Below are 24,782 nucleotides of genomic sequence, written 5' to 3' on the forward strand. Positions count from 1 at the left end.
GTGGAAAATTTTAGGCCACGACTTTTACGAGAGGAGGAAAGAGACTGACGGCCTCGTTGTTTACTCCCTTCAAGCTGTCCAAAAATTAATTCATTTATTCATGAATTGATAGTAATGCATATGAAGCAAGAAAGTTCTTTGTTGGATTACAAGAGGGAAAAATGTACCGAGGCGACGGTCTGATAGATGGTGGATAGTTTACAATATAGCAAATATTCGTACAGGCGTGAGTCCCTAAAGACTATAACGCATGCAGACGATGCGGCACTTACGCAGAACTGCATGTCATATGCCTAATGCTGATAAACATTTTTGCAGTCCCGAGTTTTAACACGAAACTGTAGTGCGCTGGTGCTTAGTTCAGTTGTGCCTTTTATTATATCGTATCATAGCACAGAAGCACGATCAAAAATTAGCACTGGCTGAAAGCGTGGGACGTAGAAACTAATTCTTCTTCCGGAGACAATTCTCCGCGATACACCCATCTGTCACAATTTCCGTTTGGCAATAACCGCAGCTCCCGCGGTGCGCCGAAACAATAACACACAGCGCCCGCCCTTAATACGACGGCTTTTTCCCTTTTTGTCTTCTAAGCTCCCGAATTACAGGGCTGAAAATTTAATAGCTGTCAAGCTGTCCGCAGCCGCCAGGCGCCAGTCCCTAAGGGCTGCTCTCGGCCGGTAACAAAGGCGCCCCGGGGCCTCTCCATCACTGCACGGCGCGCGCCATCCGAGAGCAGCTGAAGGGCTCGCCGGCAGGGGCGGGAGGGAGGGGGGGGGAGGGGAAGGGAAGCCGAGGGAAGGCGGTTAGCGTCTGCCGGGACTTCGCCCTTCACCCTGCTCTCCCCTTCACTAGCTAAATTATTGTACAAATTCCGACAAGCAAAGTCATAAACTTGACTCGTTCGCTTCCGGCGGCGTCGCTCAGAGGAGCCCTTTGCTATACAGAGTCGCATTACTTGTGTGAAATGCAGCGTCCGTGGATAACATGCGCACGACGTGATATCAAAGAATAATGGCAAAATTCGAAAGGTTTTTCAGTGTAATTGACTTATTAGAGATACACAGACTCTTCGAAATCTTCAAGGTAACAGGTTCCAAATACAGGGAGTGAAATGTTATCTACAATCGGTACAGAAACCAGACTCCAGACTACAATCATATGAGTGAAACATGAAATGGAAGCGGTGATTGACACTGAAGTGTGACAGTGTGACAGTGTGACAGAGTTCTAGCGTATCCCAGATGTTATTCAGTCAGTACACTGAGCAAGTATTAAAGGAAAGCAAGGATAAATTTGGAATGGGGATTAAAGTTCAGGAAGAAGATATATCTTGACTGGTGGCTTTCAGATTCAAAATGTCAACGATCTAATGTGCGCAAATTAATGTCTATCAGAAAACTTCTAGTAGCGGTTGGAATCTCAGTTATACATTTTATGTAAAAAAGCTGCTTCTCTATCAAGATGCGCCTACGTTTGTTCTTCGTTGGACGACCAAAAAGTAGAAGGGACGGTGAGTAAAGATTTACAAGCAACTACTTGAAGAAGTTGACAGTGATGAAAAATCCATGAAAAGGTTCCTGACGGGGAAAGAGATTTACTACTACGTCTTTTATAGCCACAGTGGATTCATCACAGATGATTGTGCTGATTTTCAAGCTAGTTCCACCGACGTCGACGTAGAAATTAAAGCAGTTTCCCTACACATCGCCGGCCGGTGTGACCGAGCGGATCTAAGCGCTTCAGTCTGGAACCGCGCGACCGCTACGGTCGCAGGTTCGAATCCTGCCTTGGGCATGGATGTGTGTGATGTCTTTAGGTTAGTTAGGTTTAAGTAGTTCTAAGTTCTAGGTGACTGATGACCTCAGATGTTGAGTCCCATAGTGCTCAGAGCCATTTGAACCATTTGAACCTAACACATCCTTCAAACCCAGTCCTCATTCAAGACTTGTTACTGCCTTCAACATTCATTTGCGACCATTGGTTTCTTTTCTCAGTATGATGGGTCTTATATTCAGTATAATTTTGACTCTAAAAGTCGATGGCTGTTTATTCCATTCATGGCGAAGACATTGTTTCAGTTCCTTTGAACATGCTGCAGAAAAGTGATAACCTCTTATTGCTTTCCTAAGTGAGACCAGAAGTTCTCGATAATACTCTCTCGCCCAGACGTTAAGGAATCTTTGATATCCACAATACAACACGAGGCATGACGATAATGTGTGTACAAAAAGATGCCCTGGTGCATTGAGACACATGATACAGTGATATGGATTCAAGAAGCGTCGGGAAAATGACAACACGGACATTGGGTGGGTCTTACTGTGTATGGCCACACTCTGCCTCTGCCATACAGAGCATCATTACCAGCTAGGATGTCCTCGCGCGGCAATACAGGACGCACAACGGCATCCACATGCAGTGAATCAGGCTGCCCGGGATGGCTTATGGTAACGCTCAATCACTATGCTACATTCCTGTCACGCCTATGCCTTAATATTGCTATACCGAACCAGACACTTGGCTCATGAACAGTGAGGTCCTAGGCGTGCAGATGCAAGGTTCAAATCTGTCTGACTGAGAGAGGCAAGGTGAACAAACTCCTTGCTCAGATAAAATAGTGAGCACAGATTTTAATAGTCTTCCATCTGTTCCCCGTTGAAGTTGTTTCTGATGCTGTCCCTTGCAGTCGGTGGCTCTATCATGCTGTAAATTAGTAAAGCGGTCTTTCTGATGGACTTGTATTTGGTCACCATTACTTTTAAAAGTAGAGTTCCCATTATTGTGGCGTAGCAAGACAGCCACGCCACTCGGAAGTAGCCAAAATGCACGCGTACAAACACGCCGGCTGGCGTGAGGTCTGAAACAGGATACGTTATGAATGCTATAAAGAAAAGTACGTAGCTGCGGTTATACTTAACTTTAATCCATCATTTGTATACAGCATTCTTGATGATACAAGTGAGACTCTCTATAGAAATGGTTAATGGCGCCTTGCTAGGTCGTAGCCATGGACTTAGCTGAAGGCTATTCTAACTATCTCTCGGCAAATGAGAGAAAGGCTTCGTCAGTGTAGTCGCTAGCAAAGTCGTCGTACAACTGGGCGAGTGCTAGTACGTCTCTCTAGACCTGCCGTGTGGTGGCGCTCGGTCTGCAATTACTGACAGTGGCGACACGCGGGTCCGACATGTACTAATGGACCGCGGCCTATTTAAAGCTACCACCTAGCAAGTGTGGTGTCTGGCGGTGACACCACACCCATCGTACTGTGATCTCCGTGATTCAACACCGTGAACTTTACTGTAAAAAACTTCTGTTATTCATGTAGATAATTAATCACAAAATAGACAAAGTTGACCCTCCAGCCACAAAGAGATCTCGTAAGCATCGTGTCTTCTCGGACTGACGCACTTTGCGTGCTACAAAACTTACTTTGTAACTTCATACGATTTCGCACCTACCTGCATGTTGTCGAGTGATTCTGTCCCCATCATTTGTTGCATTGTAATAATACCACAATTATTTCCAGTCGCAGATAGACTTATCCTCTCCTTTTCTATATCAACAATTATTTAAAACTAAACTCCGTCTGAACAGGTCTCGGATACCCAACGGTACCGACCGACCCGCCGTGTCATCCTCATCTATTGGCGTCACCGGATGCGGATATGCAGGGGCGCGTGGTCAGCACACCGCTCACCCAGCCGTCGTCAGTTTTCGCGACTGGAGCCGCTACTTCTTAGTCACACAGGTCCTCGATTTGCCTCACAAGGGGCGAGGTGGTACGAGCATATGAGAACTGTGGCAGGGATGGCGAATGGTCGAGTCCAGGTTATTGGGAGAATTTTAGGAAAGAGTGGTTCACACGGAAAGTAGACAGCATATAGGACGCTAGAGCGACCTATTTTTCAGTACTGCTCGATTGTTTGGGATCCGTACCACGTCGGATTGAAGGAAGAAATTTAAGCAATTCAGAGGCGGGCTGCTAGATTTGTTACCGGTAGGCTCGAACAACACGTAAGTGTTACAGAGATGCTTCGGGAACTCAAATGGGAATCCCTGGAGGGAAGGCGCCGTTGTTTTCGAGAAACACTACTGAGAAAATTTAGAGAACCGGTATTTGAAGCTGACTGCTGAACGACCCTACTGCCGCCAACATTCATTGAGCTTAAGGGTGTAACCTCCCCCTCACTTATCTACCTTAATGACTTTGAAAAATTAAACCGTATGTACCTAATGGAAATTTGGGAAAAGCAATCGTCACCGAGGTTAATTTGTCGGTAAAGAGGGAGGAAAGGGTTACATCTAAATGAAAGGAAAAAGGCTAATGAAACTGGTGGAAATTAATTTTGAAAAAGGGGTAAAGTTAATAAAGAAAGTAAATGTGCGGCCGTTACCTTAACAATCAACTAGCGGTAATTAGATATTTGAGATTTGGGGGAAATTATGGTCGCCAGTCCTAAGGACAATTACTATAGTAACTGAAAAAGAAAGATTATTACACATATAATTAGCACTAGAAGCGTGGCAACTGAAGGTTGACACGTGTAGTGTGAAAACTGAAAGTTTGTCAGAAGTAATAAATTTCGCTACACTCTGACTTAATTTAGCAAAAGAATTAATAAAACCGAAAAATTGAAAGTTAATTTAGTGACTGAAATTAATAGTGAGCTTTCTTTCTGAAGCACATCGAAATTCAGTAAAATATGGTTAGTCTTGGACTACCTCAACAATCATTTCAAGAGCTACTTGAATCTACGCAATTTAGAAACAAGAGATTTAACTTTGAACTTGAATTAAATGATTCTGAACAATTAACAATAGTAAAATTTAGTACGTACCAAGCTGAGCTGCAGTCACAGGTAAGCTAAAATATGGCAACAAAACTAGCACTCTTAATTTGTGCTTGAGTAATCTAAGTATTGTAGCCAGCTATGAATACTTTAACCGAACTTTGAAATTAAATCAGTGAAATAAAATGATGCTGGCGTTTGAATTTCAACGACACTCGGGTTCATTCCGGAAAAGGATGGGACCCTGCTTGGTAATGCAACTGGGACAATGAGCAACAAAGGTTAATGCTAAGTTGCTGTAATTTTGCGAGGCAAATGGAACAATTTTAAAAGCTGAGGTCTGCCATACAGTTCTAAAACTTTACGTGCTACCAGTCTTCCTTGTTGGTTGATTGAGGGTTTGAAGGCGTCGATCGAGCAGGTGGCGACAGTCACTAATTGTCGGCCGTCGCTGTTGCAGAAGCTGGATGTTGGCGCGCCTTCTTCTCGACACGGTCACCAGACGAAACGGGCTCTTGATGTGCGCCAGCTAACGCTTCCCGTCCGTGACACCATGTCAGAAACTATCATCGCAAGTCGAGCGCAATTACATGCTGCCAAACCCCGAAAGCGCGGCAACTCGCGGGAGCTTCACACAACACACCTGCTCCACTCGCTACTCCAGCCAGACTCTCTCTGCCCGCGCTCCACGCGGCAGAGTTAGCACTACCAAAGATCCTACACACTTTGATTCTTCACACGACCTATCGATGTAATCGTTCGATAGCAGTTTTCCCTAGGCAAGACTCAGCGTAAAAATACAAATAATATTCACAAAACAAACAAACATAAATGCATAAATATATATATTGTTGTTGTGGTCTTCAGTCCTGAGACTGGTTTGATGCAGCTCTCCACGCTACCCTATCCTGTGCAAGCTTCTTCATCTCCCGGTACTTACTGCAACCTACATCCTTCTGAATCTGCTTAGTGTATTGATCTCTTGGTCTCCCTCTACGATTTTTACCCTCCACGCTGCCCTCCAATGCTAAATTTGTGATCCCTCGATGCCTCAGAACATGTCCTACCAACCGATCCCTTCTTCTAGTCAAGTTGTGCCACAAACTTCTCTTCTCCCCAATCCTATTCAATACCTCCTCATTAGTTACGTGATCTACCCACCTTATCTTCAGCATTCTTCTGTAGCACCACATTTCGAAAGCTTCTATTCTCTTCTTGTCCAAACTAGTTATCGTCCATGTCTCACTTCCATACATGGCTACACTCCATACAAATACTTTCAGAAACGACTTCCTGACACCTAAATCTATATTGGATGTTAACAAATTTCTCTTCTTGAGAAACGCTTTCCTTGCCATTGCCAGTCTACATTTTATATCCTCTCTACTTCGACCATCATCGGTTATTTTACTCCCTAAATAGCAAAACTCCTTTACTACTTTGAGTGTCTCATTTCCTAATCTAATTCCCTCAGCATCACCCGACTTAATTTGACTACATTCCATTATCCTCGTTTTGCTTTTGTTGATGTTCATCTTATACCCTCCTTTCAAGACACTGTCCATTCCGTTCAACTGCTCTTCCAAGTCCTTTGCTGTCTCTGACAGAATTACAATGTCATCGGCGAACCTCAAAGTTTTTACTTCTTCTCCATGAATTTTAATACCTACTCCGAATTTTTCCTTTGTTTCCTTTACTGCTTGCTCAATATACAGATTGAATAACATCGGGGAGAGGCTACAACCCTGTCTCACTCCTTTCCCAACCACTGCTTCCCTTTCATGCCCCTCGACTCTTATAACTGCTATCTGGTTTCTGTACAAATTGTAAATAGCCTTTCGCTCCCTGTATTTTACCCCTGCCACCTTCAGAATTTGAAAGAGAGTATTCCAGTCAACATTGTCAAAAGCTTTCCCTAAGTCTACAAATGCTAGAAACGTAGGTTTGCCTTTTCTTAATCTTTCTTCCAAGATAAGTCGTAAGGTCAGTATTGCCTCACGTGTTCCAACATTTCTACGGAATCCAAACTGATCTTCCCCGAGGTCGGCTTCTACCAGTTTTTCCATTCGTCTGTAAAGAATTCGCGTTAGTATTTTGCAGCTGTGACTTATTAAACTGATAGTTCGGTAACTTTCACATCTGTCAACACCTGCTTTCTTTGGGATTGGAATTATTATATTCTTCTTAAAGTCTGAGGGTATTTCGCCTGTCTCATACATCGTGCTCACCAGATGGTAGAGTTTTGTCATGACTGGCTCTCCTGAGGCCATCAGTAGTTCTAATGGAATGTTGTCTACTCCCGGGGCCTTGTTTTGACTCAGGTCTTTCAGTGCTCTGTCAAACTCTTCACGCAGTATCTTATCTCCCATTTCATCTTCATCTACATCCTCTTCCATTTCCATAATATTGTCCTCAAGTACATCGCCCTTGTATAAACCCTCTATATACTCCTTCCACCTTTCTGCTTTCCCTTCTTTGCTTAGAACTGGGTTGCCATCTGAGCTCTTGATATTCATACAAGTGGTTCTCTTCTCTCCAAAAGTCTCTTTAATTTTCCTGTAGGCAGTATCTATCTTACCCCTAGTGAGACAAGCCTCTACATCCTTACATTTGTCCTCTAGCCATCCCTGCTTAGCCATTTTGCACTTCCTGTCGATTTCATTTTTGAGACGTTTATATTCCTTTTTGCCTGCTTCATTTACTGCATTTTTATATTTTCTCCTTTCATCAATTAAATTCAATATTTCTTCTGTTACCCAAGGATTTCTATTAGCCCGCGTCTTTTTACCTACTTGATCGTCTGCTGCCTTCACCACTTCATCCCTCAGAGCTACCCATTCTTCTTCTACTGTATTTCTTTCCCCCATTCCTGTCAATTGTTCCCTAATGCTCTTCCTGAAACTTTCTACAACCTCTGGTTCTTTCAGTTTATCCAGGTCCCATCTCCTTAAATTCCCACCTTTTTGCAGTTTCTTCAGTTTCAATCTGCAGTTCATAACCAATAGATTGTGGTCAGAATCTACATCTGCCCCAGGAAATGTCTTACAATTTAATACCTGGTTCCTAAATCTCTGTCTTACCATTATGTAATCTATCTGAAACCTGTCAGTATCTCCAGGCTTCTTCCATGTATACAGCCTCCTTTCATGATTCTTGAACCAAGTGTTAGCTATGATTAACTTATGCTCTGTGCAAAATTCTACAAGGCGGCTTCCTCTTTCATTCCTTCCCCCCAATCCATATTCACCTACTATGTTTCCTTCTCTCCCTTTTCCTACTGACGAATTGCAGTCACCCATCACTATTAAATTTTCGTCTCCCTTCACTACCTGAATAATTTCTTTTATCTCGTCATACATTTCATCTATTTCTTCATCATCTGCAGAGCTAGTTGGCATATAAACTTGTACTACTGTAGTAGGCATGGGCTTTGTGTCTATCTTGGCCACAATAATGCGTTCACTATGCTGTTTGTAGTAGCTAACCCGCACTCCTATTTTTTTATTCATTATTAAACCTACTCCTGCATTACCCCTATTTGATTTTGTATTTATAACCCTGTAATCACCTGACCAAAAGTCTTGTTCCTCCTGCCACCGAACTTCACTAATTCCCACTATATCTAACTTTAACCTATCCATCTCCCTTTTTAAATTTTCTAACCTACCTGCCCGATTAAGTGATCTGACATTCCACGCTCCGATCCGTAGAACGCCAGTTTTCTTTCTCCTGATAACGACGTCCTCTTGAGTAGTCCCCGCCCGGAGATCCGAATGGGGGACTATTTTACCTCCGGAATATTTTACCCAAGAGGATGCCATCATCATTTAATCATACAGTAGAGCTGCATGTCCTCGGGAAAAATTACGGCTGTAGTTTCCCCTTGCTTTCAGCCGTTCGCAGTACCAGCACAGCAAGGCCGTTTTGGTTAATGTTACAAGGCCAGATCAGTCAATCATCCAGACTGTTGCCCCTGCAACTACTGAAAAGGCTGCTGCCCCTCTTCAGGAACCACATGTTTGTCTGGCCTCTCAACAGATACCCCTCCGTTGTGGTTGCACCTACGGTACGGCCATCTGTATCGCTGAGGCACGCAAGCCTCCCCACCAACGGCAAGGTCCATGGTTCAGTAAAACAATTACAATATATAAAGAGACAGAAATGTCATATCTTGAGGTAACAAAGCAAGGAAAACGAATTTATAGTGTAATAGATGGCAATAGGAGGATATGCATTTCCGGCGTTACAAGGGCCACGAAGATAAGATACGAGAGATTAGGACAGGAAATGACAAGTTGTGGTACAGTGTACCCTCCGCCACGCACCGTACGTTGGCTTGCAGAGTATCTATGTAGATGCAGATGTAGAGTGAACCCCACTTGCCAACAACGCTCGGCAGACTGGACAATTAGCCATCCAAGTGCCTAGCCAAGCCGACAGCACTTAACTTCTGTAAACTGACGGGAGCCGGTGTTCCCACTGCGGCAACGCCGTTGGCCAACTATGAATTAGTGTTATTTATATTTATAACTAAAGATACGATTGCTCGGTGGTTTTTCTCAAAGTCAACCCCGAGCTACAGAATGATCAAAACTTAAGAACGAGATGGATAAATTAAAATATTGACAACTCGGTTCAAAAATGGCTCTGAGCACTATGGGACTTAACTTCTGAGGTCATCAGTCCCCTAGAACTTAGAACTACTTAAACCTACCTAACCTAAGGACATCACACACATCCATGCCCAAGGCAGGATTCGAACCCGCGACCAGAGCGGTCGCTCCGGTCCAGACTGTAGCGCCTAGAACTGCTCGGCCACTCCGGCCGGCTGACAACTCGGTTGAAATGAATGAAAGTGGAGGAATATGTGTTCAGAGGTTTCCCAGTCATGCACAGAAAGCTGGACGTCACATGGCTTGAGGTCAGTGTGATTGTAGCGCCAAATGTGGCTTACCCCGGCAACACGAGGCAGCTGAAAGGGGAGAAATTGTTTCAATCAGCGGGAAAGAATAAGAAAAAATTGTCTGTCAATGAACGAGCAGTTATGGCGCACTGTGGCGGTGTGTTCTTCATTACAAGTTCGCCCGGAGGTAATAAGTGGATGGCTTCACACGGGGAAAAATCACCAGGAAACTAGAAGTACTAATTGCGCCTACATGTTTGTTACGACTAACAGCATAGTTTCACATCCATAGGGTGGTTGTCGATCACGCTCAACCTCAGAAGAACATGAAGAGCTCCACCATGAGATACTCTGCACCACAACTGGACAAGAACAATCTGGAGGTAGCCAGCTATGCCTCGTGATGGTGTTACTGTAGTAATCCTTCGCCTAGAGGGCCTTTACATGTTTCATCGAACTTGGCAAGCAACATGGTCCATGAGTGCTGTTAAGGGAACTCTACGAGACCCTCTATGTGATCGGGCGTTATCATTTATCAAGTGGATTCCAGGCCGAATTCTTCCTCTAGAAAACGTGTATATGTCGTTGCAGGACGTCATTCCTGTGGACCGCAGTACCATCAGAACAATGTTGGCAGAGAAGTAATGAGCAGGCCAAATGAACAGACTGCGAGAATCGCACTCCATCTAAACTGCGACTCATCCCTAAATAGGGAATTGTTTTTCTGGAACTGGTTTCGCTGAAGATGGACAATATATTTGTCGACGATTGCGGAATCTTTCTTTGAGGGAAATGCTTATGGTGGTTTAGCAAACGAACAAAATAATGCCTTGAAACCCAAAATACATCACCTCAGGACAGATGCTGACTAGGAGGATCAAGGGAAGTCTCCAGCCAGAACAGATTCTGTGCTGGTAGAACATCTACGAGCACTTAATACAACATCGCTGGTTCGATGGCTTGAGGCACTTAAGGAAAATAAAGATCTCTGGAATTTAGCCTATGTCGACATTGTCCAAAACGCCACTGAATAATCTCTCCCTATTAGATCCATCAGCTACAATACCAAAATGACGCTAGAGGCGATATTGAGCTCCCAACCCACTTAGTTTCTCACCAGCCCCAAATCTTACAACTATCGAGCCACACGTGATGTCAACCATAGGAGTTTTTTGTGCCTCTCGGGTTCCAGAGAAAGCGATAATGATTAGAAAATGAATGCAACACACAGTCAGAACCCAGAAACCACGCATCAATGAGCGCTGCTCACAGTATTTCCTATAAGCACTCAATAGTGTGTTACTTGCATTATGTATTTCTGTGTTGCCAAACCGCAGGTTCGTCTACGCAGTGCTTCAATGACACAACATTTTTCTCAAAGATCTCGTGATCCCACTAAGTGTAGACATACTTGCATACTGAGATTATAGTGGACTGCAATAACTTCATTTCATCCTGATGATCATTAAATTAACAGTGGTCATTTCGAGTCGTATGACTGCTTACATTACCTTCTTGCAAGGAGCAATCCAGGGATGCTTCCAATGCCTGCGTCACTGAATGAACATGATCACCCAAAATAGTTTCGTAGACATAGGTACTATTTTCTTTATCTTTATGATCATTAGGCCATATTGAAACCACGATGTGATAGCTCAAACCATTACAAGTTCTCCCTGTTCTTCGTATTTCGATCGTTTGCTCTGAATTGTATTCTTCTTCATGTGTTATTATTGCCAATAAAAAAGCAGTCTCGAAGAACCATTTTACTTGTTTCCCGTAGTCCATAGTCCGATTGCTATGCTTCTTTGGCCAGATGCAGCCTCCGTTTTCCATTCACTTGGTTTGACACCAATAGCTCTACCATGAACGTTTTGCTAATGCACTTCCAGTCAGATTCTTTCCATTGACACTGTGTCTAGACACACGTCAGATGCTCCAGTCCACATTAACACCTTACTGTTTCAGCAAGACTATTGTTCTTCACTGTTATGTTTAGCGGATAATGTGTTTCTAAGGTGCCCGACACGCCCTGTAGATTTAAGGCTCGTTTAGGTGCTTCGACCATGACTATCCAGAGAACGTGGCATCACAACGAACGGTGACACACAGTCAGTTCGTTACAGATCATTCACGAAACATGCGCCGGCCGGTGTAGCCGATCGGTTCTAGGCGCTTCAGTCTGGAACCGCGCGACCGCTACGGTCACAGGTCCGAATCCTGCCTCGGGCATGGATGAGTGTGATGTGCTTAGGTTAGTCAGGTTTAAGTAGTTCCAAGTTCTAGGGGACTGATGACCTCAGACGTTAAGTCCCATAGTGTTCAGAGCCATTTGAACGAAACATGCCCCGTACGATATTCTTGGGTTTTCATATTGGTTTGAACAACTGTCTATTTGTATTTATGTCTGGCTGTTTAGATCAACAAAGACTTGTGTGACATCGGTACAGGTGGGCGACAACGTGTCTGCAGTTCATTGAAATCCCTGCTGCACGGGAAGGTGTAGCGACAGCGGCCCGCTTTTGAAATCTGTTCACTGGGTTGCCTGTCTAGAGGCACGAACAAATTCGATGCGGCCTAATGGAGTGCATGATTTGTCTACATGTTCTGACATGCCAGACCCCCAGTGATGCCCTCTGCAACTACCCCTCGCCGCGTACTACGAATCGAAACTTACAGTGCTGCTGTGTCCACTAATATATACCACTGGCCATTACAATTGCTACACCAAGAAGAAATGCAGATGATAAACGGGTATTCATTGGACAAATAAATTACACTAGAACTGACATGTGATTACATTTTCACGCAATTTGGGTGCATACATCCAGAGAAATCAGTACCCAGAACAACCACCTCTGCCCGTAATAACGGCCTTGATACGCCTTGGCACTGAGTCAAACGGAGCTTGGATGGCGTGTACAGGTACAGCTGCCCATGCAGCTTCGACACGATACCACAGTTCATCAAAAATAGTGACTGGCGTATTGTGCCGAGCCAGTTGCTCGGCCACCATTCACCAAATGTTTTCAATTGGTGAGAGATCTGGAGAATGTGCTGGCCAGGGCAGCAGTCGAACATTTTCTGTATCCAGGAAGGTCCGTATCCTGCTGAAATGTAGGGTTTCGCAGGGATCGAATGAAGGGTAGAGCCACGGGTCGTAACACATCCGAAATGCAACGTCCACTGTTCAAAGTGCCGTCAATGCGAACAAGAGGTAACCGAGACGTGTAATCAATGGCACCCCATACCATCACACCAGGTGATACGCCAGTATGGCGATGACGAATACACGCTTCCAATGTGCGTTCACGGCGTAGTCGCCAAACACGGATGCGACCATCATGATGCTGTAAACAGAACCTGGATTCATCCGAAAAAATGATGTTTTGCCGTTCGTGCACCCAGTTTCGTCGTTGAGTACAACATCGCAGGCGCTCCTGTCTGTGATGCAGCGTCAACGCTAACCGCAGCCATGGTCTCCGAGCTGATAGTCCATGCTGCTACAAACGTTGTCGAACTGTTCGTGCAGATGGTTGTTGTCTTGCAAACGTCCCCATCTGTTGACTCAGGGATCGAGACGTGGCTGCACGATCCGTTACAGCCATGCGGATAAGATGCCTGTCATCTCGATTGCTAGTGATACGATGTCGTCATGATCCAGCAAGGCGTTCCGTATTACCCTCTTGAACCCACCGACTCCAGATTCCGCTAGCAGTCATTGGATCTCGACCAACGCGAGCAGCAATGTCACGATACGATAAACGCAATCGCGATAGGCTACAATCCGACCTTTACCAAGGACGGAAACGTGATGGTACGCATTTCTCCTCCTTACACGAGGCATCACAACAACATTTCACCAGGCAACGCCGGTCAACGGCTGTTTGTGTATGAGAAATCGGTTAGAATTTTTCCTCATGTCAGCACGTTGTAGGTGACGGCAACGGCGCCAACCTTGTGTGAATGCTCTGAAAAGCAAATCATTTGCATATCACAGCATCTTCTTCCTGTTGGTTAAATTTCGTGTCTGTAGCACGTCATCTTCGTGGTGTAGCAATGTTAATGGCCAGTAGTGTATGTTGTCAGTTCAATGTACGTCTTGCAGTTTCCGCGCAGCTGTCTTCTGATATCCCTGGCTAACATATGACAATCCCTGTAAGAATGTCTTTCAGCCCCTTGCATATCAGTCACTCAAAGATCATGCAGATAAAATGACGCAAATAACAGCCCGCACAATGCCGTACAAACATTCGTTCCTCCCACGCTCAGTTCGTGAATGTTACGAGAAGAAACCTTAATATACAGAGTGGCTATATGAAACTTTCGCTACTTGAGAAGCGTCCCACCATTAACGAGTGACTGTAGGACAATGTAACTTTGTAGAAACATTTTTAAGGATGCGCGAAACAGAAATAACGGCTAAGACATGGAAAGACTGAACTACAATCGGACAGGGTGATACTGATTGTTATTTGAGGTGTGTGTGTGGTTTGAGGTTTTTGGGCGCTAAACAGCGTGGTCACCAGCGCCCAAACGCATAGAAACAGGAACACATGCGGTGAATGACGAAGACGGACAGCGAACAAGGAGAACGGCTAAAAGATACAGACCTGACGCAGTTCCAAATCCTCACATACAGAGGCAAAACAAGAGGAGAAGAAACGCACTAAAAAAGGAAAGGAAACACAAGAAAAAGAGAACAGAAATCGAAGTGAAACAAGTAGGTAATCGTGACTGGCGGACCTCTTACCTAAAACCTGGGTGATCCAGTCACCCAGCAGCACATTAAAATCCTCTCCCTAAAATCCGAGACAACAAATTGGACAGGACACAAAACCGTAAGACCTTAACCACAGTCGTTGCGTCGTCTTGCAAAATAGAGGGCAAATCCGGTGGCAAGGAAACCACCGCCCTCTGGGCAGAGAATAAAAGACAGCCGAGTAAAATGTGGCGGACAGTAATCTGGACGCCACTCCTATTCCCATTGACGCATAACGCGAAAACGCAAAATGGAGGTAACAGCATGGAGGGGGACGGCACATTCAACAACGTGAGGGAGGGAACATGCATCTTTGGCAGCCACATCCCGCCAGTTCGTTTCCCCTAATACCCACATGCCCCGGCGCCCAGCAGAAAGAAACCTCCTTCCCCTGCCGTTGCAGGTGGAGTAGGGCATCATGGATGTTCTGGACGACCGTATCCGCTGGGTACAAGTGTTGCATGGTCTGAAGGGCACTCTGGGAGTCAGAACAGATGAGAAACTTAAGACTGGGAACACATCTCATCTGATCCAATGCCCGCAAGATTGCAAACAATTCGGCATCAAAGATGGTAAACGCCGCAGGAAGCCGTAACTTGACGACTCGATCAGGGAAAACAACAGCACAACCAACAGAGTCCCCCTGATTAGAGCCATCCGTAAATACTGGTACATGGTTGAGATGCTGGTTTAAATTATCGTAAAATAAGGAGGTAAAAACAAACGCAGAAGTGCAGCTCCTCCGGTACTCTGACAAGTCTAAAAGGACGCTGGGCCTCTGAAGTAACCAGGGAGGCAGGCGGGTAAAACCCTGGAGTTGGGGTGCCACACGCTCCACACCAAGGGACTCAAGCAAATGCTCGGCACGAATCCCAAATGGTCTCGTTGTCCTGGAACGACTGGAAAAGAGACGTTCCATAAGCGGTCGGGCAACGGTAGGGTACGCAGGGGAGGTAGGACAGGCAAGGAATTGACACACCCGTCGCACCATGAGGAGTTTCCGCCGGATGGCGAGCGGCGGTTCCCCTGCCTGAGCACACAGGCTGGGGACGGGACTGATACGGAAGGCACCAGTGGCCAGCCGGTGTGTGGCCCAAAGATTTTGAGTTTACGTGGCAACCCGTCACAGAAACATTCTGCCTAAATCTCCAGACAAGACTACGGGAGGATATCAAGAAAGTAGTATCGCAAAAAGCTATCAATAGGAAGGGGGGAGGTGTTTTTCTTACACGATAACACATCCACATCATTTTGCACGGGGAACAGTGAACACATGCTGCTTGTTCGGGCTCCGACTACCGTACACAGAGGTGCTGAGGTGACAAAAGTCATAGCGTACCTCGTAATGCTGTGTCGGACCTCCTTTTGCCCAGATTAGTGCAGCATCTCGACGTGGCATGGACTCAGCAAATCGTTGGAAGTCCCCTAAAGAAATATTGAGCTATACTGCCTGTATAGCCGTCCGTAATTGCGAAAGTGTTGCCTGCGCAGGATTTTGTGCACAAACTAACTTCTCGATTATGTCCCATAAATGTTCGATGTGACTCATGTTGGGCGATCTGGGTGGTAAAATCTTTGCTCGAACTGTCCAGAGCGTTCTTCAAACCAGCCGCCAACAATTGTGACCTGTGACTTCGCATCGTCATCCACAAAAATTCCATAATTGTTTGGGAATATGAAGTCCATGAATGTCTGCAAATAGTCTCCAAGTGGCCGAAGTTAATCATTTCCAGTGGGTGATTGGTTTTCTTGAACCAGAGGAGCGAGTCCATTCCACATCAACACAGACCACACCATAATGGAGCCACCACCAGCTTGCACAGTGCCTTGTTGACAACTTGGGTCCCATAGCTTCCTAAAAAGAAATGGTTCAAATGGCTCTAAGCACTATGGGATTTACCATCTGAGGTCATCGGTCCCCTAGACTTAGAACTACGTAAACGTAACTAACCTAAGGACATCACACACATCCATGTCCGAGGCAGGATTCGAACCTGCGACCGTAGACACTCGATTCCTACCAGTTACTCTTACCAACCGAAATCGCGGTACTACTGCCATCTGTATACGTGCATAATCGCTATCGCATGATTTTTGTCGCCTTAGTGTATTCTCATGTCATAACAGCCAGTAACTTCATGCTGTTCCGTACGATGAAGAGACAATTGAAGACCTGATATTCAAAACGTGCCAAACGGTCCTAAATAGTGTTTTGAGATAGAACAGTAAAAAATATTGTATGACATACGAAATTACCAAGCTCGTTTTCATAGTATTCCACGTTTATCATCATCCAGAAAATATAAACCATACAGCAACGTGAGAGCATTGAGCTGTACCTAAAAAAAATCAAAAACTTGAGAGCAGAAGGTATCTTATATATTACCTTATTCAGATGAAATAGGATATGTCCAACAGAGGTATAATACTACATTGGTTGACAAAACACATCTAAGTATAAATATCTCAAGACATGGAAACGATACGAAACAAAAATTATCAGTTTGTAGTATCATTAAAACAGATCAGTAAGAAACTGTCGATGGTTATGTGGTATAAAGGGTACCGTAAGCAAGCAAGTTCTTCTTTTTCTCAGTAAACAAAAGTGAAATATTTTGTACTATTGAAAGTTGTTTATGAATGAACTCGCTGACAGCTTTTACTTCTCTTTCGTATGTTTACACTTCCCTACTGTTCATTGTCACTGAATGTCCTTTTGATGTTGTCTATTCCAGATGATATCATTTCAGTTTGTGTAGCACAACTGACGTTATCAGCAGTAATCTGGAAGTCAATAAAGTCCTTTTCCTACATGCTGAGAGTGGTAAATAATAAAGAAGTGCATGCTGTAGTATTACTTCTTGTAAATCTTCAGGTACATAACACTATGTTCTTGTGCTTTTCTATTAAGACAAAATTTCTATCATAAGACAGGAAACTGTGGTCTGAAACAAGATAGCTATGTCATATGCAGTCAAATAGACCACAAGACACTATGAACTTATACAGGGTGTTCATTTTAACTAAGGCATTGAAATATTTAAAAAACTGCACATCGCATCAAAAAAAGTTATAATTCCGATTTGTTTGTCTCTGAGGGTCACATCCAACGATAACACACTTGACTCGCCACCCCGTCCCGTGCGTGGGTGACAGGGGAAACTTTGAAATCTTCAATGAGAAATCCCGTTTCCTATTGCTGATTACAATTCTACTGCAAAATCTACACAGGTTTCGTCTGAAGCATTTTCTTCGTTTCTCCGCAGATGGTGTTGTAAGCAGAGGATTGGAAACGGGTACACAATCGTAATTTACGACATGCTACTCAATGGCCCTTGAATATCCAATGGCACATGGGACCCCACCTCTATACTGCGAGGATAGGAGAGGCCAATATTCCATAACTTCTAACTGGACAGCACATTCGCAACTTTTGAAACGTCCCCTTAGAAAAATTAATGAATTACTGTACTGATAAACCTCTACGTTATTTGATTTTCAAACAGCTGAGCAAACCTGAACCTACTCAGACATTTCGCTCTTTACTTATTCTGATCAACACTAAACTGACACACAATATTTTTAGCGCAACGCAATCTGACTTTCAAAAATCCCTACAAAAGAATGGCCCTGACTAACAATAACCTATACCTTTCATTAATCGCTTACCTTACAAAAATCTTCGTTACTCGAACTACTGCAATACAGCGAGCGCCAATACTGCCAGCTAAATAAAAGATTCTAACTACTGAAGGCACTAACTACTGATAGGCATAGTTAGCGAATGAAAGATTTTGATAGAGAACAAATAATGTATTTATCTTAATAGTGTTCAAAAGTTATTATTTATATATATATATATATATATATATATATATATATATATATATATATCAGTTCATGACATCCAGTCTTACAAATTTACTGTCTCTGATGGACACACGTCCAGATCATCCGCTCTCAAAACTCCACCATCTCTCTCCCCACATCCACCACTGCTGGCGGCTCACCACCAACTGCGCAACGCTACGCGCTGTTCACATCCAACTGCCCAACACTACAATAGTAAACATTTCAACAATGCAAACCAGCCACAGACTGCACACAGCACAGTCAGTGATTTTCATACAGAGCGTTACGTGGTGTTACCAACATAAAAACATAAACAGCCTACTTACACTTTGTATTTCACCGACATATCGAACAGGGGACTACTCGACACGCCACCGTGGCCGTGTAGCGAACTACGACGTGTCACAACAAGGAGTACACAGTGACCGGAGCTGACATATCATACAGACGCAGAACAGATAGCGGCTCTAAACATTACAATAGTTGCGCAGTGTTTGTTGCCTGCAGGCCTACCTATCATTTGGAACAGACGTGCAAGTGGACGATGAATGTTGCAGCCACAGAAGAAAACGCTGAAATGATTTTGATTTACGGAGAATGTAAGAGAAATGTTGAGGCTGCTGTTGCCTTGTACGCCGAGCATTTTCCAGAGAAAGCTCGCTCTCGTTCGTTCTTTTACAATGTTGTGAAGCACTTTATGTCGGATAACAGCGTACAGACGGGCAAAAGTAAACGAAGAAATAGTGTTACAAGAGAAGCTGATGAAATGTCTGTACCAGTGGCAGTGCACCACAATCCACAGATAAGCACCCGGAAATTACTCCGTGATTGCGGTATGTCAGTAGGTAGTACTCTTACAACACTGCATCTTCATAAGTATCATCCATACCACGGGTCACTGCATCAAGAACTTCATGGCGCCGATTTCCATAACCGGGTAGTGTTTTGTGTATGAGACGCCAACAAATGCAAACGAGCCCCACATTTGCCGAGGTACCGTTTTCCGATGGATCTATATTCACAAGCCACGATAGCATTCACCGGCATAACATGCATTACTGGAGTGCATACAATCCCCACTGGTTACGGAAAGTTGACCATCAACGTCCTTAGTTGGTTAACATGTGGTGTGGTATCGTGGAGAACAAACTCACTGTACTGTATTTTATCGACGGTACATTGAATGAACTTAAATATCGAACGTTTTTGGAACAGGAACTACCGGTACTACTGGCAGGATGTGGCTCTGGATTCTCAACAACATATGTGGCTTCAGAAAGCCAGTGGCCTAGCACATTACGTACTGAAGCACGGGAGGTATGATAACGTGTTTACGCTGCTCGGTGGATCAGCGCAGGTGGTCAACTACGTCGCCGCATTGGACGTCACCGGATTTTTTTCTGCGGGGATATTTAAAAGATAAGGTGTTCCTCCAAGTACCAACAGGCCGTGAAGACATGGTCGACCGCATCAGAAACTCCTGAGCTGACTTTTCCGCAGATATGCTTCTGTCCTTTGTGCCGTCATTTTAAAGGCAGAGCGGATCACCGAATGTATTGAAACTGGCAGTATTTCGTCTGAGCACTTACTCTGATTGGAAAAGTAGAGCAGCGTTCGCCTCGAGTCACGGCCACGGTGGCGCGTCGCGTCGTAACCTGTTCGATATGTCAGAGGAATACAACGTTGCGAATGCGGTTTCCAATTAGAAGTTATGAAATACTGGCCTGTCCTATACTCGCGGCGTGGAGGTGGGTCTCACATGCCGCTGGATATTAAAGGGCCATTGAGTATCATGTCGCAAACTATGATTGCATACCCATTTCTATTGCTCTGATTACTGTGCCATTTGTGGCGAAACGAAAAAAATGTTTCAGACAAGACATATGTACATTTCGCCCTAGAATTGCAATCCCCAATAAAAAAACTGGGGTTCCCATTGAAGATTTAAAAGTTGCACCCCGCGATACACGCATGGGATGGGAAGGTGGGCCGAGTGTTCTATCTTTGGATGTCCCCCTGTGACAGACAAATTGGAATTATAACTTTTCTGATCGGATGTATAGTTGTCGAGATATTTCAACGTCTTCGGGTGACCATCCGGTCTGCCGAGCGCTGCTGACAAGCGGGGTGCACTCAGCCCTTGTGAGACAAATTGAGGAGCTATTTAATTGAGAAGTAGTGGCTCTGGTCACGAAAACTGACAACCGCCATGACAGCGGTGTACTGACCAAACTCCTCTTCATATCTGCATCCAGCGACGCCTGCATGTGAGGATGATATGGCGGTAGGTCGGTGCGTTAGGGTCTTCTGAGACCTTTTCGGACGGAGTATATATATAGTCCTTTTGTTATCAGTTAAAGTAACTCTATTTTTAGTGCAATTCAGAACAAAGAATAGAGATGATACAAACAGAGTTAGCTCCAAGAGACCATTTACCCTCGTGCCACAATTACGTTAGGAATATGAACACAGAAGTTGTAATACAAAATCTGTAGTAAGTGGAGCACATCAGGAAGTGTGAGAATTGGAACTAACAATAGTTGATGCATATTGATTCCTAAAGTACAAGTGTTACTTCCACAACACGAAAAAACGATATGGGAATTATTACGCTCACGCGTTAAACTGATGTAATTCAACGCAAGTTTAATGCAAAAGGCCATGGAGCTAGCATAAGTGCCTTCTGGTCGTCGCTGTTACGATTCGTTACCTTCGTCATATGATAAAGCGCGTTTATTACAGTATGCTAGAATAGATGTAGCGCCTGTAAAGCGAAATCAGTTTTGAAGAAAATGGTACTTTGCAAGTCTAGAGTGTTAGGTCTTCAATTGTAGGCAGGCATTTCCAGAAATGCGTCTGGGTAGTTTTCGATGTGGAACGTTACATGAACAGCCATAACGCAGGCTTCTACAACCAACTTCTCCACAAAGTCATACAACTCTGCGGAAAATGAATCGCGTTGAAGGGCGGATATGTAGAGAAGGACTAACGCCATTGGCAGCCTTCATGATCGTAACTTGATTATTTCGAGGTGGTACTTAAAATTTTATGACTATCTCTCGTATTATAAAGTGATTATTGCTATAGAAACTGTGAGTTAAGTTTCAGGTACATATCCAGGGTGAAAAGTATTTAAACCGACAAACTCTGGGAGGTTTTAGGGGACATCAAAACAAATATTTTTGCCTAATGTCATTTTTTCCTGTGAGGAGTATTTAAACCGGTAGAGGATGATTTCTCTGGCGGGAAATTAGTTAAACCAACAAACACTTTTCCATTTTTTTTATGACCAAGAGACAACACTGTAACACAACCCAATTTTAAGTACAGTACATCTTCAAAAATGCCTCCATTGACACGTAAACGCCGGCCGCGGTGGTCTCGCGGTTCTAGGCGCTCAGTCCGGAACCGCGTGACTGCTACGGTCGCAGGTTCGAATCCTGCCTCGGGCATGGATGTGTGTGATGTCCTTAGGTTAGTTAGGTTTAAGTAGTTCTAAGTTCTAGAGGACTGATGACCACAGATGTTAAGTCCCATAGTGCTCAGAGCCATTTGAACCATTTTTTGACACGTAAACAAAGGTTACACCGTCGGATCATGTTCTGTCTGACACGGGCAAAAGCCCCAGGAGTATCCTGAACTGTTTCTGCTGCTGCTACTATCCGGGCAACCAGATCCTCTTCTGATGCAACATAAGTTGCGCCCGCATCTCGTGGTCGTGCGGTAGCGTTCTCGCTTCCCACGCCCGGGTTCCCGGGTTCGATTCCCGGCGGGGTCAGGGATTTTCTCTGCCTCGTGATGGCTGGGTGTTGTGTGCTGTCCTTAGGTTAGTTAGGTTTAAGTAGTTCTAAGTTCTAGGGGACTTATGACCACGGCAGTTGAGTCCCATAGTGCTCAGAGCCATTTGAACCATTTGAACCATAAGTTGCGTAAACAAGGTTGCGCATCTCTCCCCACACAAAAAAGTCCAGAGGGGACGCATCTGGGGATCGAGCAGGCCATGGTACAGAACCACCTATGCCAATCCACGTTTCTGGGAACCGTCGGTCCAGGAATCGACGCACACGACGACTGAAATGTGTCGGCGCCCCGTCATGTTGGAACGACATGCGTTGTCTTGCAGGGGGCGGGAAGTCTTCCAGCAATTCTGGCAATGCTCTGGCGAAAAATTGCAATAGTGCCAGCCATTTAATGGCCTAGGTAGCAGATACGGCCCAATTAAACAGTCCCCAACAACACCGACCAACACATTAACGAAGAACCGCACTTGATAAGCGCTAGTAACTGTGGCATGTGGGTTATCCGCACTCCAAACAAGCGAATTGTGCATGTTGAAGACTCCGTCACACACGAACCTTACTTCATCGGTAAAAAACACAGAGAGCGTAATACGCCCTCTAACATCTGAAGATCGTAATACAGCCTCTAACAACTGAAGAGCGTAATACGGCCCCCACCGGTTTAAATAATCGTCATAGGAAAAAATGGCATTAGGGAAAAATATTTGTTTTGCTGTCCCCTACAACCTCCCAGAGTTTGTCGGCTTAAATACTTTTCACCCTGTATACTGTTCCCAGAACAATACCTAACTGATACTGCGCTCCAGCCTTGAAACGAACAAGATTGTAGTCTGCCTCGTGCGTTAAAGCAATTTGCGGAGAATAGGGTTTCGATGTAGATTGCTTACTCCGCAGATCCCGCGTAAACAGAGCGCAGGCAGGAAGCTTATGAACGCGAGTCAAGTTTACGACATTTGTAAGCCTCTTAGTGCTCACGGCTGCTTCCCGTAGCAGTAATGCCAGATGCGGAGAGTGCAGAGAGGGGGGAGGGAGGGGGGGGTTACGTCGATTTGCTCTCTCCCTTGGTTAAGTGCCGTGTCTCTGGTAGCTGTGAGGTCTGGCAGCGACGGCCAAGAGCTAAGCCGGTTTGCGAGCTGACGTCGTTACCCTTTAAATTAGGATTAATCCTCAGACGTAAGCGGGAAGCAATGTATCCACTGTATCGCATCTTAAAGTGCCGTAAAGATTCCGAGTCAGTCACGGTTTGTATTACGGAAGGCTCTTTGCAGTGAACATGCCAGATATCACTTCAAAGACCCTGCTTAAAAATATGAAAAGGTTTCAACTATTGTGATATTTAGTGATCTGTGTAAGGCATCTGACACACTGTGTAAGGCATTGTCACACAGTCAAAATGGGTTTAGAAAACATCGTTCCTGTGAAACACAACTAGCTCTCTATTCACATGAAGTGCTGAGTGCTATTGACAAGGGATTTCAGATCTATTCCGTATTCCTGGATTTCCGGAAGGCTTTTGGCACTGTACCACACAGGCGGCTCGTAGTGAAATTGCGTGCTTTTGGAATATCGTCTCAGTTATGTCATTCGATTTGCGATTTCCTGTCAGAGTAATTGACGGAAAGTCATCAAGTAAAACAGAAGTGATTTCAGGCGTTCCCCAAGGTAGTGTTAAAGGCCCTTTGCTGTTCCTTATCTATATGAACGATTTGGAAGACAATCTGAGCAGCCGTCTTCGGTTGTTTGCAGATGAAGCTGTCGTTTATCGACTAATAAAGTCACCAGAAGATCAAAACAAACTTCAAAACGATTTAGACAAAATTTATGAATGGTGCTAAAAGTGGCAGTTGACCCTAAATAACGAAAATTGTGAGATCATCCACATGAGTGCTAAAAGGAACTCGTTAAACTTCGATTACACGATAAATCAGTCTAATCTAAAAGTCGTAAATTCAACTAAATACCTAGGTATTACAATTACGAACAACTTAAATTGGAAAGAACACATAGAAAATGTTGTGGGGAAGGCTAACCAAAGGCTGCGTTTTATTGGCAGGACACTTAGAAAATGTAACAGACCTACTAAGGAGACTGGCTGCAGTACGCTTGTCCGTCCTCTTTTAGAATACTGCTGCGCGGTGTGGGATCTTTACCAGATAGGACTGACGGAGTACATCGAAAAAGTTGAAAGAAAGGCAGCACGTTTTGTATTATCGTGAAATATGGGAGAGAGTGTCACAGAAATGATTCAGGATTTGGGCTGGAAATCATTAAAAGAAAGGCGTTTTTCGTTGCGACGGAATCTTCTCACGAAATTCCAATCACCAACTTTCTCCTCCGAATGCAAAAATATTTTGTTGACACCGACCTACATAGGGCGGAACGATCACCACGATAAAATAAGGGAAATCAGAGCTCGTACGGAAAGATATAGGTGTTCATTCTTTACGCACGCTCTACGAGATTGGAATAATAGAGAACTGTGAATGTGGTTCGATGAACCCCCTGCCAGGCACTTAAATGTTATTTGCAGAGTATCCATGTAGATGTAGATGTAGATTGTGCAAATCAGATCAATAATTTGGGGAAACTCGAAGTTTATGTGTGTCAGGATACAACAAGAGGTTCACCTCACATTTTGTCAAATAGCTCACGCAGGTTTCATTATGAGTCTG

The 24,782-nt window shown here is 44.4% G+C and overlaps 1 protein-coding gene across 1 annotated transcript in view; it reads left to right on the forward strand.

Annotated features, from left to right (window-relative positions):
* LOC126141399 (glutamate receptor ionotropic, kainate 2) overlaps nucleotides 1-24,782 on the forward strand; it is a 1,424,310-nt gene that overhangs the window by 1,286,472 nt on the left and 113,056 nt on the right. The window lies entirely within an intron of this gene.

This window comes from Schistocerca cancellata, chromosome 1 (genome assembly GCF_023864275.1).
Source record: "Schistocerca cancellata isolate TAMUIC-IGC-003103 chromosome 1, iqSchCanc2.1, whole genome shotgun sequence".
NCBI lineage: Eukaryota > Metazoa > Arthropoda > Insecta > Orthoptera > Acrididae > Schistocerca > Schistocerca cancellata.